Source organism: Priapulus caudatus, unplaced genomic scaffold (genome assembly GCF_000485595.1).
Source record: "Priapulus caudatus unplaced genomic scaffold, Priapulus_caudatus-5.0.1 Scaffold157, whole genome shotgun sequence".
Taxonomy (NCBI): Eukaryota; Metazoa; Priapulida; class Priapulimorpha; order Priapulimorphida; family Priapulidae; genus Priapulus; species Priapulus caudatus.
Window position 1 is genome coordinate 120450 of NW_014577218.1, and position 8119 is coordinate 128568.

At 43.0% G+C, this 8119-nt stretch overlaps 2 protein-coding genes across 3 annotated transcripts in view; one reads left to right on the forward strand and one right to left on the reverse strand.

The window, feature by feature from the left end:
• Positions 1-8119, reverse strand: part of LOC106806388 (solute carrier organic anion transporter family member 5A1-like) — a 58572-nt gene that overhangs the window by 49633 nt on the left and 820 nt on the right. The window contains exon 1 of one of the 2 annotated variants that reach the window (XM_014808311.1): positions 1142-1266. The exons of the other annotated variant lie outside the window; for it this stretch is intronic. The gene's annotated coding sequence lies outside the window, so the exon portion shown is untranslated. Of the gene's footprint in view, positions 1-1141; positions 1267-8119 lie in introns of those variants that run through there. 2 annotated transcript variants of the gene reach the window in all.
• The window catches only part of LOC106806389 (protein phosphatase 1 regulatory subunit 3C-like), a 17726-nt gene that overhangs the window by 6327 nt on the left and 3280 nt on the right, over positions 1-8119 (forward strand). The gene's annotated exons all lie outside the window — the stretch shown is intronic.

Genomic DNA, 8119 nt, shown 5'->3' on the forward strand with positions numbered 1-8119 from the left:
GCAAACTGCAAGTTGGCTTGCACGTAAACACATGTATGCAAACACGTACGCAGACACATGTACGCGAGCACATGTACGCAACCACATGTACGCAAGCAAACTGCAAGTTGGCATGTAGGCCCCCCTACGCAAACACATGTACGCAAACACATGTACGCAAACACATATACGCAAGCAAACTGCAAGTTGGCATGTACGCAAACACATGTACGCAAGCAAACTGCAAGAGAATTAATAGCTTGCCATATGCATGAAGCTCTAAAGTTGTCTTAATGTAGAGCAAGAATTAAGTTATCATAGAGTCGAGAACTTGCCTTACAGTTAAGAAGTTGCCGTTTGATTTTAGAAGTTGTCTTAGTAAATATAATATAGTATAATAAAGTAATATAGTTAAGAAATTGTCATATAGTCGAGAAGTTGTCTTAGAGTTAAGAAGCTGTCTTAGAATTAAGAAGTTGTCTTATAGTTACAAAGTTGTCTTTAGACTTAATTAGTTGTCTTAGAGTTAAGATTGTTATCTAAAGCCGGGCTTATGTCGGGTTGCGATTGAATACGACTCGACGCGACTCGATGCGACTGCAGTGCTTAGGTCGACTGCGACGCAACTGCCTGCGACTGCATGGCCGCCACTAGTTGCTCGGAATAGAACAGTGGGCAACTGGACGCAACTGACAATTTTCCAGTTGCTTTCAGTCGAGTCGGCTCGCAAGCCCGACATAAGCCCCGCTTTAGAGTTACGAAGTTGTTCTAAAGTAATGACGTTTTCTTGGAGTTCATATTTGTTTCAGAGCTAAGATTGTTGTCTTTGAGTTTGAGTTAAGAAGTTGTCTTAAAGTTAGGTTGTCCTAGAGTTAAAAAGTTGTCCCAGAGTTAGTGGTATTAAAGTTAAAAGGATAGTCGTAGGATAATGAAGCTGCCTGACAGTTAATAAGCTTATAGATATAATCGATATAATATGTGTTACCAGTAACACGGTGACTCAGAGTTTAGCTGTCTAAAAGTAACTAAGTCAAAGTATAAAATAGTAATGAAGATGTTGTGCCTTGTGGTGACTGCAGCTGTCATCTGTATACTGATATAGTTCTGAAGTTGTCTTAAATTATAATTAAGAAGGTGTGTTAATATAAAGAAGTTGACTTACAGTTTAAGAAGTAGAGTTAGATTCATGAAGTTGTCCTAGAATCTAGCAGTTGTCCTAGAAATGAAGTTCTCTTACAAAGTTACAAAGTTGAGTTACATACAAAGTTAGATTGTCAAAAATGTCCATGTTGATTAACTTCCCAGAATGCAATACGCGTGTGGCCTTCCCCCCCCCTCCACATGCATAATGGTTAGCTACGCTTAGTTCTGAACGTGTATATAATAACCATATCACTGATTATTAAGTAGATTAAATAAGTCTTACATTTAATACACTAAATGACTTCATCACATCGTCTCGCAATGGACTTTGCAAAATGTACATGCAATGCAAAGTATCGAATAAAACTAAACATACAGAGACGCGCGCACACACGCACACTGTGTACGAGTGTATGACGAGTTTAAAAAGTTGTCTTACACTTTTAAAAGTGTTTGTTAAATATGTATCTGCGACGCGGTAAAGGTTCTTAAAATACCCGATCAGCTGGCTGTATTACAAGATAATATATATTACTCTTAGTTAGACTATAATACTATACAGAGTGATCTCATACAACGATGCGATTGTATATGACATTTTTTTTTATTCCACTCACGCGATTTTACATGTTCAACCTGTACTATGACGGTGGGATGATAACAAGCTGGTGGCGTATTAGCGTGCAACTCTTATATTTGTGCACCAAAAATTACGTAGGCCTACTAGGATATAGTTGTGGAGGAACGAACGGCCGCGTCTTTATACAAGGAGATATCAGAACCATGATTATATATAGCTCACACCCGACGTCAGATTGTGTAAAAATATAGGCGGGAGAGACACGTAAAAGGATTGGAAATTCATCCAACGCTCATTTAATGAGGATAGTTGACGCGGTGACCATAAAAGTCTATTACACTTATCTCGCAAATTTATTTTCAAATGTTCATACTTACAGATAAGATGTAATTAAAGAAATTTAAATGTTTATGTTAGCGCAATTGTTACTCATTTAGATATAACAACAGTAAAAAATCTTGACCCGAAATCTTCCAGACAGAATGAAAGTTATAATAGCAATTATAATATCAAATAATGATAAACAAGGGTAGTTTTAATAATGGTAATAGTGCGACTAGCCATTAGTTACAACAGATATATCACAAAACACTCCACTGGCTTCAAATCTTATTGTTGCCTTCAGCAACACACAGGTACGTATAAGGAGTCGCTGTAATCCAAACTATATACCGAGTTATAGGCAATAGCCTGTTGAAACTATAAAACATAAAAACATATGAATAGAAGCGCGTGAATTGATTGCATCAAATGATTTAGTAACGCGTTGTAATATAATGTATATGGAGCATAATTGCAAAACGTCGCAAACACACTCGTTAAAACGCCACCTGCCTATATAGTAGACCACAAAACAGCGTGCAATACAATACACGACTGTTTCCAGGAATTATCCAGGAATGGCGCCTACTTTTTCGCTGTACGTACGACGCCGAATTACATCATATAAAAACGTGACCTCGAAAGAACCTTGAATCGATTTGTGATCGAAATTTCTCAACGCAATCCCGCGTCCAACGCACGCAACGCCCCCCTGTACGCATGCGAACATACGCACGCACGCTCATTCTCACGGCATCAGCCTGAAGGTTGCTAGGGGTAGAACCACGAACATTAACGTCATTCCACGTCGCTACAAATTCTTCGGTAAGAAATAGCCGCCGCCACCATCGTCTTCGTCCGACGATCCCGAAAAGTTACTCGTGATATTAAAACTGCGTGACGTCGTCCCGCGCTGAGATACCTCTCCGTTGGACAGCGACTTGCCGGCGGTAGCACGCACCAGTCTTACCGGGTTCACCATCTCAAGCTCATCGCTCTCCTCCAGGTTGCCTAAGCGACGCAGAAACGCTTCCATCGCCGGCGCGAACTCGTTGATGACGTCGCACTTCTTGCATAGCCGCGCGATGACGTCATCCTTACGGCGGGAGGCGACGGAGAGATTCTGGCGGGTCGCCTCGCTCACGCTCAGCTGTTTCTGTACGTAAGCGAGGTCGGCGTTAGCGCGCGACAGCAGCTCCGCCTGCTGGGAGATTAGACTCTTCTGCGTTGCTAGCTTTTCCTCGAGTTCGCAATTGTGCGCGTGCAGCTCTCTCAGATGCTGGTTGGCTTCCTTTATGCTGCTCTTAGAAGGCGGAGGAGACGGCGCCCGCGTGGGCGCGTTAGAAGGGTTCATTGTGCTAGGATATACGTAAGATGTGAGTGGAAGACGAGGATTAAACGAGAAAGAGAAAATGCACGGAAACGAAGGTTAACACGGAAGCGGGGGGGGAGGGGGGTTAAAGCAGCAAGATGAGGATTCAATGAAGGCTTTTTAAAGGAGAAGAGAATGATCAACAGGCAAGAGGTGGGATAACAAGGAAAGGGAAGGAGGAAGCGGGTGAGAATGGTTAAACTGGGAGAATTAAAGAAGGGTCGTTTAAAACTGCGAACATATGATCAGATGGAGGAATGAAAAGATGGTGGATATGATGGATGAGGAATGAAAAGGTTAGCGTTCACCTATCGAAGCTAACGATCGAGATTCCAACGAGTGTCCCAACACGAAACAAAAAAAACACAACCAGCGGATTCGGTCTCACGTCTATCACTCGTCCCAGCCTCCTCACTTCTCCTCAGCTTCCTTTGAGCCTAGAAAATCGACGAGATTCCCAAATGATGGTCCGCTCGTTTAACACTCGGCCTTGTGCCTTGTCGATATTTACACGTGTATATCGATCTCAAGCTCGTGTACAGCGCGACAAATGTGGTGGGTGTCTCGCTTCAGAGCCGGATGCGTCATGCAGACAAGCGCGCTGAACGAAGTCACGAAGTCGTAATCGTTCGCACGAGAAACCACATCAGCACGATGTTCTGTTTAGCACCTCAGATTTACAATGTAGCACATATGCGAAAACATATTGCGGGTGTCCCAAATTATTGTTCGAGCCCCGAACATAACGTGGATTGGCATCGGGCGCTACACGCATGCACGCGCTGCCACTATACCACGCCGCCACCACAGACTGTAGGAGACAGGTCGGTGGTACACATCACAGGAAATAGGATCACTCATACACTCACGCACGGTTTTTAACGGAGTGCATCTTCAATAATTGTACAGAGGAATCTCAGCTGCACTTGAACCCGGATAACATTAACAATAATGGAGGGATGGTAACCAGGTGTGTTGCTAGTAGCGCACCTGCCGTTTCAGTTTAAATGGGGGCAGGTGCGATCTCTCCGGGTGGAACCAGTCTCTACGCACCACACCTGGCTGCTCGCCACGCACGCACCAAACTCCACGTACAATAGTCTGACATTGTGGCGCCATCTTGCGGTGACAATATTATGGACTACATGAACGCAGAACTATATCTGTTAAGGTTTCGCCGGGGCGTTACAACTACAGACAAATTTGACATGCTTCAGTTATCACAATACTGACAACTTGTGAGCAACATCATATATGATGACGTGTCGTGTACACAATACACTATTCTGGGAGAACTCGATATGCGTAATAAGTTTGTGTATGATAATGTATCACAGAGTTTTCAACACTTTACCTTGAAAATCAGTTACCCTCCAAGGCATTGATAACAGAGTCAAGTACATTCCCAGCCGACAAAACGAAATGTTAAGCTCGCAAGTTGGCAATATTTTTATCAGGAGTGAATAAAAGCAAAGCTTTGTTTTTATTCATTCCTGGTTGTATCACGTATACATTTGAGTGATAATGTGATGCAATCAGAAAGTGACAATTTCGTTTTCTTTTATGCGATTAAATCCCTTTCTCAAAAATTTCAATTATTACTTGCATTGCTGTGTGAGTATTGTAAGTAACTTGCATTTGACTTCATTAGTTTTTATGTTTGCATAATTAATACAAAATATGACTAATAACTATCTCATTCTCGCTCTCTCTCCTCCCCCTCTCCCCGTCTCTCCCAATTCCTTCCTCCGCCTTCTCTCGCTCTCTCTGTCTAACTTGCTGAGCATAGGTGCATGACCTTCACACTGCATGGGCCAGGTTACAGCCTGGACATGTGTAATTGGTGGGTATTCACAATGGGAAAATCATTTTCGACATTGAGTTTTCTGTGAACACAAAAACTGGTTGCATGGCCAACAATCCAAGAGAAAATTGGCTACTAAAGGAAGATTAACAAAATGTGACATTAAAAGCTTGACAACAGTTGCTAGGCAATGGAATGCACACTGATAACTAGGGAGTTGCATGCAAATGTAGATGCACGCAAGACACTAAGTCTTAGACAGTAGCAAATGGTGAGAAAATATTACAATGTGTAATTCAGAAAATGATAACAATTAAGTGATCAAATGTGATAATTCCATATAACATGCACTGAACACTAGTTTTTGCCACCTGTACACGCGACGAATGCGAATTGCTTCAAGTCAGAAACTTGCAAAATAAAAATTCGTGCAACTTTGTCAGGAGAATTGGCAGTCATACTGTGTTATGGCGGTGCATGCCCATACAGTTGCCTTATCAACATGCCTCAATCTCCAGCTGTGTTTGGTTTTGACAATTCTAACAGTAATGCTGCGTTTTTACACCTAGACGTATATGCCTCAGAACTGATCGAGTTTACCAGTGCATTGGGGTTGCTCATGACATATGTAATCTTACTATAAATTGGAGATTTTCTGTGTGTGTGTGGCTATACGTTTCCTCACCGCTCAACGGATCCTTTCCAAACTTGGTACGAACATTCTACAGATCATGACACGTTGCATGGGCTATTTTTTTTTTCAGTTTCATTTTTTTCATATTCCACGTTCAAAAACATTAAAATAGTGCGAAAATTTTATAAACATAAATTTTTGCACCAAGCGCGGTGCAACGTCACAACACGAAAACACAATGGCAATGTAAAAAAACAATGTATAACCAAAGGCGCGCGTGTTTGTGTGTGTGTGTGTGTGTGTGTGTGTGTGTGTGTGTGTGCGTGTAGTGTATGTGTGTGTGTCTATGTGTGTGTCTCTATGTGCGCGTGTAGTGTATGTGTTTGTGTATATGGTGTATTGCGCTGTATGTGTCGTGTGTTTCAATGCATGCGCACGGTGTAGGTGTGTTTATGCGATCCGGTCGTGAGTGTGTTATGTGTGGGTGGGTTGTGTGTGTGTGATTTACTGCGTGTGTGTGTGGGATGTGATTGTGTGTGTTTATGGCCGCGCGCATCGTGTGTGTGTGATGTTGCGCCGTTGTGTGTGGTGTGTGTGTGCGTGCGTGCGTGCGTGCTGGTGCGAGTGCGTGGTGTGTGTCTGTAGTGTGCGTGTAGTGATCTGTGCTGGTTTCATGCGCGCGCGCATATATGTGATCTGTTTGTGTATGTGTGTGTGTGTTTATGCGTAGTGGTGTGATTGTGTGTGTAGTGCCGCGAATTTGTTGGTGTGTGTGTGTGTTGTGTGTGTATGGTGTGTGTGGGTGTGGGTGTGTGTCGTGTGTAGTGTGGCTGGTGTGTGTGTCTGTGTTGTCTAACAGCAAGTTCTGACACCATAACGGGCGATGGGACTATGACTCCAATGGTCTCAGGCCTCTTGTATCGTCATACAATAAACGAAATGCTTTCCGATAGTCTTTTTCCGAGATGTTTCCTGTGGAGAACATGTAGTCTGATATGCTGTTGATAATTTATAATTATATATATGTATATTATTATATAATAATATTACTGAGTAGTAGTACTAGTAGAAGTGATTATGACTACAAATTGACAAGTACACTTCACTTTGCAAAGCGCAGAACCTTAGCTAACCTAGTAGTATTAGTAACTAGTAGTCTACTACTACTAGTATAGTAAGTAGTAGTAGTAGTTAGCTCAGCAAAGGAAACGGTATCGTAGGGCTTAGGATACCTAGGTAGGTGTAAGACAATCCGTCGCACAGCCTGTCGGTATAGTAAGTAGCAGGCCCGTAGCAGCTGTCTATTGAGGGGGCGTTCGTTTTCAATGTTGGACTTGCTCGGCAGGGCGTGTAATAGGATTTGTACCAGGGGGGGGGGCGCTAACCGATAACCCAAATAGTTGCCGAGCACGACGCAGGGGGGGTCTTGGTTCTTTTTTGTTTTAAATTAGACCCCTCAGTATGCGTTATTTCTGCGCGGAGCAAGGCGGGGTCCGGACTCCTGGACCCCCATTACACGGCCCTCATCAGGGCGCGAAGGGCACCAGCGAGGGAGCCCAAGCCACGAGCGGGGGGGCAGGGTGGTAGTGTTCTTCGACCCCCCGAACCCCCCCTGGCTACTGGGCATGGTAGTAGCTACTAGTTAGTAGTATACTACTACTAGTACAAAAATAGGTATTACTAGTACTAGTACTAGTAGTAGTAGTACTAGTGTACCTTGCGGTAATATAATTTTTATAACTTCGGAGCGCCACAAGCACCTTAGGCCTATGAACCAAATCGACTCTATCATTATTAAGAATACCTTTTCATATTAAGAAATAGATAACTGGAAAAGGGACAACATGGACTATTTAAACCTTGAATTAGATTATGTTACGGAAAATTCCTGTCGATCGCGTGACCACTAACATGATAGAAAATTAGAGGCGGCGTTTACCCCTTTGTTTTCTAGATGACACCCGCACTCGTTGATTCGAAGTGCCCTTGTTTGGAAATACAGAGAGGGAACCAGATACAAGATCACAGTACAAGACCACAATGAGTCACCAATATTCGTGTACTATGCATTGTCACCGGCTAGTAAAAAAGTCGAAAGGTGCAATATTAAAATTGAAACGAGAATACACATTAATTGTCTTACAATTACGTGCCGCGTAGCATGATGACACTAGCAGGTCAACGTTGACGCTGTCAGCTATTCACAGAGTAAGTAGTAGCCGTGGCGACGCTCGAAACCCATCTATTTACCGCGTCACCGAGATTCCGCGAGAAATGACGTCATGG